This window comes from Peromyscus eremicus, chromosome 3 (assembly GCF_949786415.1).
Source record: "Peromyscus eremicus chromosome 3, PerEre_H2_v1, whole genome shotgun sequence".
In the NCBI taxonomy this organism is placed as follows: domain Eukaryota; kingdom Metazoa; phylum Chordata; class Mammalia; order Rodentia; family Cricetidae; genus Peromyscus; species Peromyscus eremicus.
The window spans coordinates 144,912,581-144,923,579 of NC_081418.1; the positions used below are offsets into that span (position 1 = coordinate 144,912,581).

General features: G+C 44.6%; 1 protein-coding gene across 1 annotated transcript in view; it reads right to left on the minus strand.

The window, feature by feature from the left end:
• The window catches only part of Arhgdib (Rho GDP dissociation inhibitor beta), an 18,897-nt gene extending 14,106 nt beyond the window's left edge, over nucleotides 1-4,791 (minus strand). Inside the window, 1 exon segment of the mRNA XM_059256979.1 lies at nucleotides 4,685-4,791. The gene's annotated coding sequence lies outside the window, so the exon portion shown is untranslated.
• Between the last annotated feature and the right edge of the window lie 6,208 nt (nucleotides 4,792-10,999).

Below are 10,999 nucleotides of genomic sequence, written 5' to 3' on the forward strand. Positions count from 1 at the left end.
TCCGTCATCTTTTGGGAGATGATAGGACTCTTAAAAAAAACTGCTAAGCAGGGGCTGAGATGATTCAGTTGTTAAGAGCACTGGCTGCACTTGCCGAGGACCTGGTTTTGATTCCCAGCACCCAGGCAACTCATAACCATCTGGAACTCTACGTCTGGAAGATCCATCACCCTCTTCTTGCTACTGGGGTCCACACACAAACATTCATGCAAAACATCCATACATATAAAAATAAAAAACTCTTTAAAAATATGACAAACATCATGGTCTTTAGTCCAAAGAGGAAAAGAATCAAGATATAAGTCTTTATTCCTTTAGTCAATAGATTCATGGACTCTGAAGCCCTTGGTAGTCTTTATCATGGCCTAAGAGCTGTAGGTTGGAAATATGACCTTGAACCTGTAACTTCCTGGTGAATGCAGTGCGGTTAATTGCTACAGAGGAAGCTCTTCCCCCCTGAGGCTCTGCTGGATCATTGAGATTGAACTTCGAAGTCAAGACTGTATTTATTCATCCAGATGTTAGATATACAGAAGCAGAGGTCATCAGGTGATATCCATGCCTCGTAAGTATGGGCATGTGGCTTGTGGTTAGATCTGTGTGATTTGGGGGTGTTTATCTCCATACTGAACAGTCCCCATCACACATGCAGGTTAGTTCTGGCTCCCTCACAGTGAACTCTTAGGCACATGTTTCAGCCTTGAGGACTCTACTTTACTTATCTTGAGAGATGGGGGACTAGGGCACATGGTCTCTAGATGGTCTACTGTCCCCAGCCTGTCTCTGCAAGAATCTCCCTGCCTGAAATTGTGTGACACCTAGCTACTATTCAGTTACCTTATCTCATTTGTGTGTGGGAGAGAATAATACCAGCATTTAATTATTTAAATTTCCTGTGACTTTCTGAAAGGTGCCACATTTTACATTTTATGTAACTTACCTTTTTCCCCTTAAATGTAAATCATTTTTCTTTATCTAAACCCTTTGCATAACAAAGACTATCATAAAAACAGCTGCAAATAGTTACTGAACTCTTGTGAACCAAAACTTAGCAATTACGTGCTTGGTGCAGCTCGTGAATTATTGAAAGGAATCACCAGGCATTGTGAGGGAGCTACATGTTACAGAAACAGAAAATAGTAAATACAACTGAACCTCAGGCCAACACACACATGTATGGATATTAATATAGCTTCATATGAGTTGTTGGCCATAAAAATAAATTAGATTCTTCATTTGTGGGAAGTAAATCCTGTCCCTGGCTAATTTAGTGAAGCGACCTTCATGTTTGATAAAGCATGGGCTTTGACAAAGTCAGGCCAGCTCAAAGCCTAGCTCTGCAACCAACTTCTTACAGCTCTAAGTAAGCTTTTAACATCTACCAGTGATGTAGGAAAACGGATTCTCCCTCCTGGCACTGAAAGGTTGAAGAAAATGTGAGTTGTGAACTATACTGGCCAGTAGATGCTCAATAAATATTAATTCCTTTCCTTGCCCTGACACTATGTGTTTTGTGGTATGTAGCTGCCTAAGTGCCAAATGCTTCTCCTGGGTATAAACTGAGTCCAGCCCTTCCTCCTCAATTTGTAGTCTTTTTTCTGAGGAGTAAGGAGGAGACCCGAAGATCAGGGACTTCTGAGGATTGTTTATAAGTGGAGTCGAATGTAAAAATAGGACGATAGCTACTGTATTGTTTTGAAATACCTCATATTAACAATTGAATTTTAGATTTTATTTATTGAATCTTTGCTTGCCTGAAGGCAGCGCTCACTCTGAATGGTAAGATGAGTCAGTAGATGCAGAGCAATTGATGGAGAAACTCCCTCTGGCTCTGGAGGAAAAGGCAGGGGAGATTTAACTAGGTTGAAAGGCTGGGCCGGCTAGGGTGTTACCCTGCACGTCTGAGTCACTACAAGGAAGAGGTAGCAAGTAGAGAAAGGGAGAGGTGTGGGGGTGGGGTGGAGTGGGGTGGTGCTGGAGCAGGGGATTTCCCACAGTAGGGCTTCTTTCTGAATGCTTCTTTCTGAATGCTGCAGGTCTCACAGCTAATTGAGACTGCTGCCTGGTCTCAGGAGGCCCCGGCTTATTTCCCAGATCATCCACAAGGCCTCTTGGTTGCTTCTGGAGTAAGCTCCAGTCCTTCAGCATTTCTAGCAACATAGAAGATTTGGCACTTCCTGGCACCGGAAGGCCACTCTCTACCAAGTCAGCTGCATAGACAGTCCGAACTCTAAAACTGGATGAGAAGATCCAAGCTAGTGACTGAGAGGGACCCATCTTGTATGATGCAATGGAGGTTGTGATCTGTCCAGAAGGGGACATAGTTCTAGAAACAGAATTCTTTATCTTTCTATTTTCAAAATCCCCCACCACCACCTTTTTTTTTTTTTTCTAAAGACAGGATCTCACTATGTAGCCCTGGCAGACCTAGAACTCACAGAGAAACCTCGGCCTCCCAAATGCTTGGATTAAAGCTGTGCACCGCTACTTCCCAGAAACGGAAGTTCACCTTTCCCTTCCTGAGAGAAACAGCCCTGTTGTTCCCGCCTCTGCATTCCTATGGTGCTCTTCCAGCCCTGGGTTTGGTGCAGGAGGGGATAAGAATTACAGTGCTTCTCCAACTGCCCACCTTGTGACGCTCTTCTTTCACAAATAATACTTTAATCTTCAAAGACAGTTGTGCTCTGGAAGCCATGACTAATCAAAAAACTAGACTCAAGTAACAACATAGTCACCGAGGTTTTAAATGAATGAGGCGTTAGAAGTCAAAGACCGTTTCAGGACCAGTTGAGCTCAGGTTATCAGACCCCCAGGGAAGACCTGGTGGAGCTTTAGGCAGCTTTGGCTGAGGAAATCAGAGTGTTATCAATAAAGGACAAATTGGTAAGAGCTTATTGTATGGATGAACGTGCCGATGTTCCAGAAGCCAGCAAGACCTGGGACCCGCCACTGTAGAGTCTACATGAGACTCCAGCTCACCATCCACCAACACAGTCCCTGACAGAGCAGGGATGCCGCCCTACCAAACAAAGGCATTCCGCATGGCGGGGTGCGGGGGTGGCGGTGGGTGGGTGTCGGGTCGGGGGTCGGGGACTTCTTCCGGGGGCGTTTTCTAAGGCTATGGTTCTTTTATTGTACCAGCTACATGACTTCAGTCAAACTACAGAACACTTCCGGTTCTTAATAACAACCTTCCCCACCGCTCAGTAGGAAAATCTTGAGTCTCTCAATACCAAGCAGCTTGGCACAGAGAAGACTCTGAGCCAAGGCTGGCTGTCTTCTCTCTGCTTGCTTTTCACCTCACAGGGCTTCTCCCTTCCTGCTAGCTGAAGTTCAGCACATATTGTATTCCCATGAATTCCCCTCAGAATAACTCTCTTTTTCTGAGCTTCCAGTGAAAACCAAACCGAGAGACTGCTCAAGGCACGTCTCCCTAGGGACAGACCCGTGCTCCCGCAAATGGGGAGGGACCAAATTCCAAGGGCTGGAAGATGCCCATGAGGTTTAGGCTGACTAGCCACGGTTGTTCCTCACCGGCTGAGTCTGGGCAGGGTGGATGGAGCGTGGATCACTGTTCTATCAGAAACCTACAGGTCTCACACAGGAATAAGCTGGTTTTGTCTCCAAACGTGCTATATTTGAAACTGGCAGGGATCCACTCTTTCCACAGAAAGAAATGAGAAGATGATTGACACCTGCTGGTGACAAATTTCCAGCCAGCAGGCCACCACTGATCTCTTCTGGAGTTCTCATGTGAGTGAACTTCTCTATGTGCGCTCCCCCCCTGACTTCGGCAGGCTCTTGGTGTCTCTGTGAAAGGACGGTCAGGGGACCTGCCTGCGAGTGTAGTCTACCTCCCTCAGTTGCAGGGAAAAATTGCTCAGGGTTTCTCAGACCTATGTCACCAGTTACCCCAGATGGGGACTTTAGGACAGGCTGCCTGCAAAGTGATAAAGAGAGGAGAGCATGTCAAGTCATCCCTAAAGCACTTCTAATGAGGCCAAAGTTCAGCCAGGCCAGCCTGGCGGCCACTCACAGTTCAGCCCAAAGTCTCCCAGCCTGTCTCTCTAACAACCTTCCCCGCATCATCTTCCGGGTTTGCTTCGGCTGTCCCTGATATAAAGGGCTGTTTTGGGCAGTAAGTGCGAATATCTTTCTGCCCATCCCACTGCAGGAATTTAATCCTCCGCTTTTGCTAATGGCTTAGTATTTGACAGCTCTGAAACACATTTTTTTTCTCTCTTTTCAAATAGTCTCTGTAAAGTGTGCTTAAAAACAGGAAACCGTACAGCCCCACCCCAGCACAACCCATCATCCACCAACACAGCGCAGAGGTACAGTTTTTCTGTTCCTAGGCTTGGCCAAATTCCAGCTCCTGCCACGCAAGGAAACAGCCCAGTGGCCCCCCATTCCAGGAATTCCCAAAGCCCTTCTCTAGAACATTCTGGTAGCAGGGTCCTCGGCCCTACCTCCTCCAGCTAGTCTACCATTCCCAGCTCTGACTTCCCCTTTTCTGCTCCAGCAATCTCTTTAGCACTTTCTTATCGTGAAGTTTGGTTTAAAGAAACACCCTTCTGAAAAACAGCAGCAGCTCATTAGCAGGGGCAGGAGCTTGGTTCTGAGATTTCCTGCACCGCTCCGAGCGCCCACCTGCAGCCTCCCCCACCTCAGGCATTTAACTTACGTTCGGGCGTCTCTGTCGGGTACCTCTGCCTCTCAACTCTGACTTCTGAGTACTGGCAGTTAGAACAGGAAGGAAGTTAGTGAGAGAGAGAGAGAGAAATGTTTTAAACCTACTTGAAGAGGAAACCCTGGGCTGTCTCAAATCCTGTTCCTTTGCGCTGCCTATCTTCTGATCAGCCAACTCTGAGCAGCATTCTTGACAATTAATGACACATGTGCAGCAAACCAGCCCATGTGACATGAGATGCATGAGTGTGCATGCTGGGGGATGGTCCGCATGGCCATGCGTGCTATGAATAATTGTGTGTGTGTGTGTTTAAAAGCCACAATCTTAGGGAGAGACGTGGAGCCCCCAAAGAGTAGTAATAAATTTGTATAGGCTTTAGTGTGTACTACTAACTTCTGCTTCTGTGAGGCCCCTGCCAGCTTTCTTTCTTTCTTTCTTTCTTTCTCTCTCTCTCTCTTTTTTCCTGGTAAGACAATTTGCTGGCAGGAAATGCAGAGTAGAAACTCTGAAAGTTAAATGTATATACTTGGTGCTAAATTTAAATAATTTATTTTCAGACATTTTTGGAGCTTTATTTATTGGTTCCAGTTTTAAGATGTTGCTGTGTATTGAACCACAAACCTTCAAATGAAGTAAAAAATGTAAAACAAAACAACAACAACAACAAAATCCCCACCACCATTGGTTATATCTAGGAATGCAGATTGCAAAAGAAAATTCAACTTCATTAATTCATCATCAAACGCAGAAATCTGTGATAATCCCATATATGCTAAAATTGACTTTGTAGCTATTTGAGGAAATGGTTTGTGAAGTCATTTAAATGAGAACAAGCTGCCAATGCCATATGCAAAGCTTCTGAAGAAACAGTTGCAGTGTTCTATGTCTCACTTACTCTACATGCTCCTCTGACCACAGTCAAAAAGTGCGTGCTCATTTAGACTAATATTCGATAACCAGTATTTGTATCAATACACTTAGTGCTTGCTACCTCAACCAAGTCACTTGGAAAAGACGGTAATAACTCTGTCTTCGTCCAAATATGCTACATGGTCTCCAGTTCAGTTTGAAAGTCACTGCCAGGGACTGCGTTTGGTCCCTAGGGTAATTAGAACTGGAGTGACCAAGGGGTGGGTGGTGGTCATAGGGTGTGAGAAAACAGACTAACCTAGAAAAAGTAGAAGAAGAGATACAGCGGGGGATGTGAGGTCTGCTGGACAGTTTTATGTCAACTTCAACTGAGAGGAAAGAACCTCAACTAGGAAGAAAAAAAAGCCTCCATAAGATTGGGCTGCAGGTAAGCCATATACGGCATTTTCTTAATTAGCGATTACTGAGGGAGGGCTGAGTCCATTGTGGGCTGGTGGTCCTTGATTCTATAAAAATGTAGGCTGAGCAAGCCTATAAGCAGCATCCTTCCATGGCCTCTTCATCAGCTCTTACCTCTAGGTCTTTGCTCTGTTTGATTTCCTGCCATGGCTTCCCTCAATGCCCTATGACACGTAAGCCAAATAAACCCTTTCCTCCTCAAGGTGCTTTGGTCATGGTGTTTCATCACAGCAATAGTAACCCTAACTAAGACAGGGTGAATGCCTGGAATCCAGCATTCAGAAGGCTGAGCCAAGAGAATCTCAGATTTGAGGTCAGCCTGGGCTACATGGCTACATAGTAAGTTTATCTCACCAGTAATAAAAAACCCAAACAAATACACAAGCAAACAAACAGGAAAACAGTACATAATTAAAGTCAGCAAAGTTAAGAAACCCCCAAACAGAGCCATTTTATAAATTTCAAGATAATATGTAAGTGGAAGACAATCCTTTAAATACAGTGGACTGTTGTACTATAAGTAAAAATACTCTCTAATTGGAGCTAAGACCCACTCAACAAGAGGAAAACCATGCCAGGTACTGAAAACCGATCTAACTACTCAGTGATGGTGAAGTTATGGTTATAGAAGAGCATACCAATTGGTTGTCAGTTAGTACCAAAACAGTCCTAAAACAACATACGAGTAACATTACACAGAGCAAGGTGATTATATTTAGGAAAATATATATTCATGTACATATGTGTGCATATATATGTCTATATAGATACATGTGATAATGGGGAAAAGGTCAGGAATTTTAAATGTGTGTGTGGTGGGGGGCGGTGGTAGAGTTTGGAGGGAGGAAAAGGAAGAGAGAAATGTAGTTGTATTACAATATCAAAAATTAAAAAATGTACATGATTTATCCAAGAGAAAAAGAGGGTCACACTTACTCATTTGACACTGTTTGCTGAATATTTCTCTACCACACAGTTTTAGGGGCACCAAGGTACATGAAAGTCAAACCTCTGCTGTCCAGGGGAACTTACGTTCTCATGGGGAGACAATTAAAGAATAACCCATAGAATACATTAATAGAATAAAACATACTTAAAACCTGGAAGTGGTTGGAGTCAAGGTCTACCTGAGCCCACTCACTCTTGTGCTAAGGGAGACAATACCACTATTCAGGCCTGATTCTCTTTTCCTGCTGAGCTAGCCCAGTGTATTCTTATAGTCTGTTACGGAGGCACTTTAGGGAAACATATCAGAAAGTAAAAGCTGTAGACCCCATATGGACCTGTGTAGTCTATGCACCACTCTTGATACACAGAGAAATTCATTAATTTTGATCACGATTTCAGAGGGGTCTACAAACTTAACATATTAAAGATTATTGCTTTCAGTCATCATATTGGTGATACATTCATGGAATCTGTCCTTCCATGTCCACATGGTGGGTGTCAGGGAAACTGATAGGATCTGCAAAAATATTGTTATGGCAGTTGTTTTCCACAGCTGACCTCTTCCTGTGTTTTTCTGCAGCAGGTCATTCTTTATATTTATTTACCAGAGGAGAAAATGGAATAGATTCCTTCTTAAGGATTGAAACAGCAGACACTGCCCTTACAGCCCGTGCTGAGAAGGATTACTTATTGACCAAGGCTCCCTTCCTGTATCCAAGAGTCTGTGGATAGAAAACAGCACCTTCATGGTGGTCAGAGGAATTCTGTTTCAGTACACAGGCAGGCTAATGCCAAGTGACGTCACTAAACTTTACAAACCTGCTTAAGGATTTCCAGAACAGTGATGAAACCCTAGAAGGATTTTCCAGCTCCTTCAAGGGTACAACAGAAAGGTAAAGCCAGATAAATCTTGCATAGGGTCATACCTTTGCCAGGAGCCTCTAAGAGTGATCACCACCACCACCCCTCCCCTGCTGGCTCCTGACACTACCATGATTTTGCACAGACATGTTTCTTAAAGGACATAAAAAGAGACATTCAGAGAAGGCTTTCTGCACTAACCTCTGCCTGCTCTGCCATGTGTCTGGCTGGATACAGCAGTCTTAGAAAGGAGAGAAAACATCTACTCTGACCCCACTGTCAACACCTTGGTCTGACCCCCTGTCTAAGCCTCTCTTCTCATCTGAACTTTTTGAACTTTTTTTGTTACAAGCTATAGCACAGGCATACACATTAGACCAAGCCGGACAGGGTGACAGCCACCCACTTCATCTTGTCCCAGGGTCTTCAGGGCATTAGCACTCTTGGAGCTGTGATCTCCTTGATCATACCTTCTGAGATCCTCCTGAGGACCTTCATGAGGCTGTGAATTTTCTTTTTTTGAATGGAAGGTCTGTGCTCTGATATAGCAGGGAAAACACCAAATCCCAGTCACCAGTCAATGTGCAAATTAGTAACATAGTCATTTATCATCATGTTCAAGTATGAGGTACTACACACATTTATTTCCTCTAACATTACACACACACACACACACACACACACACACACAGAGAGAGAGAGAGAGAGAGAGAGACAGAGAGAGATCTATGGTGCTGTAGGCTGTACAAGGTCCTGAACAGAGGTAAAGAAAGTATGACATAATCCTAGACCCCAAACTTGATAATAGTATAAAGGCGGAGACAGAAACAAATTTATGACTTTTGATAGGATAGGAAAAATGAGTTCCCATGGTATTTTGAGGACACAAATGAGGACATAGGGAAGGCTTCCTGGAGGAGGTGACTGCAACCTGCTCAGTTTGAAGAACAGTTGGTGCTGGGTGGTCAGGTGAGAAGAGTGGGGACTGTAGAGGACCTATGCTGTGGAGGAGATGTGTTAGCCCTGGCGTGGCGTGGTGTCCTACAATGGAGCAGATTGCATAGGAAGTTTGTAAGGGCCTTGCTGGCTCTTTGGTGTAGCAAGCTTTTTTCTTGGCCGCCAGCTCACAAATAATGACATGGATGGAGACTCCTTATTAGTTATGAAAGCTCGGCCTTATCTTGGGTTTATCCCACTAGCTCTTATAACTTAAATTAACCTGCGTTTATTAATCTATGTTTTACCATGTGGCTTTTTACCTTTTTTTCATTCTGTAAGTCTGACTCCTTCCAGTTTTTGTTGGTATCTCCTCTGCACCTCTGTAGTCTCCTGCTTCCCCTCTCTGCTCCTCGGAAGTCCTGCCTACACCTCCTGCTGTGCTATCGGCCGTTCAATTTTATTAAACCAATCCCAGCAATATATCTTCACAGAGTGTACAAATATCTCACAACACTTCTGCTAACTAAAGATTGCTGGGATGCATGGGTATGGTTTTGGACATCGGTGATCCCAGCGATTAGGTAGCAGAGGCAGGAGGATTCTGTATTTCAGGCTGTCCTGTACTATATATCCAGTTCCAGGCAAAGTTTGGGCTAGACCTTTTCAAAAAGGACAAAGCAGGGCAGCTGGAGAGGAGGTGAAGCAAAGGCTGATGGATGTAAAGTGTCTGGAATAGAAGGATGAGAACTGTGTTCGAGAGGGGCAGGCTCAGAGTCTAGAGCACACTAGACCACATTAGAACATAAGCCACACTAATGAGGAACTCGAGCTTCATGCCTTTAGTGGCAGACAACCACCGAAAATGATGGAGGAACATGAAACACTTTGGATTTTACATAGTTTGTGCACAAGATCCATCCAGTTCTGTTAGGCACAGACTAGAGCATTTGACACAGAGGAAGTCAGATCTCAGGAATATGTACGAGAAACTGGCAAGACTTGGTGATTGACAGATGTGAAGGACGAGGGTAAGAAGAACGCATGGATATCAGACAACTTCCAGCCTTCCTGTTAGGGTCCTTTGTGTCCCAGCCACTGATCTAGAGCACTGGAAAGGAGGGACAGATGTGTCATTGGAAATAACGGCTTGCGTTTGAATCTGCTGAGGGTTGAGTTTGAATTCAGATGGTGTTGGTAAGGTTATTTCTGTCATACAAGACGATATATCAAGCTTGGATTTTGATACCTGGCTTTGGATAGGAATTTAAGATGGGTTATTCACAGCATCCAGGCAAATCATCATCACTTGTGTAGTAGGTAGCCATTCCAGCTTTGATCTGGAAGTTCCAACCCCCATTGAGGCTTCGGTAACTGTCACACCTACAAGGCGGGGCCAAGAGAGGACCCTGAAGACCTGAGATCTGGATGCACCGCCCTCTCCTGGTTCCTGGACCCTGGACGCTGGAGGTAGACCGAGCAGAGTTCTCCAGAGAACACCGCCGGACTGCGCTACATCTTTCCCAGACCTGCAACCTACCTATCCCTTCATTTGTAAATTATGCCACTAAATAAACCTCCCTTTTAACTATGTGGAGTGGTCTTAATAATTTCACCAATAACTTGTCTCAGGCGGAACTTCAGAATGGGTCAGACAGTTCCAGCCAAGAATCCGGTACAGAAGGTACTGTCGCTTTAACTACGATATTGACGGAAATGCTCACTTAAACCAAAGCAGCAGACAAGATCACTCAGAAGGAATGAAGAAAAAAACTTTCCAAGCTTTCAGAAATTCTTTTAGGTCTATTTCAGATTCACAGCCTGTTAACTACTGCTGGCACCCTGGTCCTCTGCTGTACCTCAGCTGGACCTCCAGAGCACCTCTTCATATATTCCCGTCTCCACAATAGCCTCTAGCACTAGCTCTAGCACTCAGAATAGAGTCAAGACCACAAGTCTTTCAAGCTGCTAGGGACCATTTATCCATTTAGAATAAATGGGGGTTGTGGATGGGGCTCAGGTGGTAGACTATTTGCCCACCAGCATGGAGTCTGAGTTTGATCCCCTGTACTGCACAAGCCAGATATGGTCACACATGACTCTAACCTCAGACCTCAGGAGGTGGAGGCAGGAAGATCAGACGGATATGGTATCTTGTCTCAACACAAAAAGGATGGGTAAATGGAGTCTTTCCTGTGGCCTCGGAAGGTTGTTTGGTTGTGGCAGCCAGTCTCC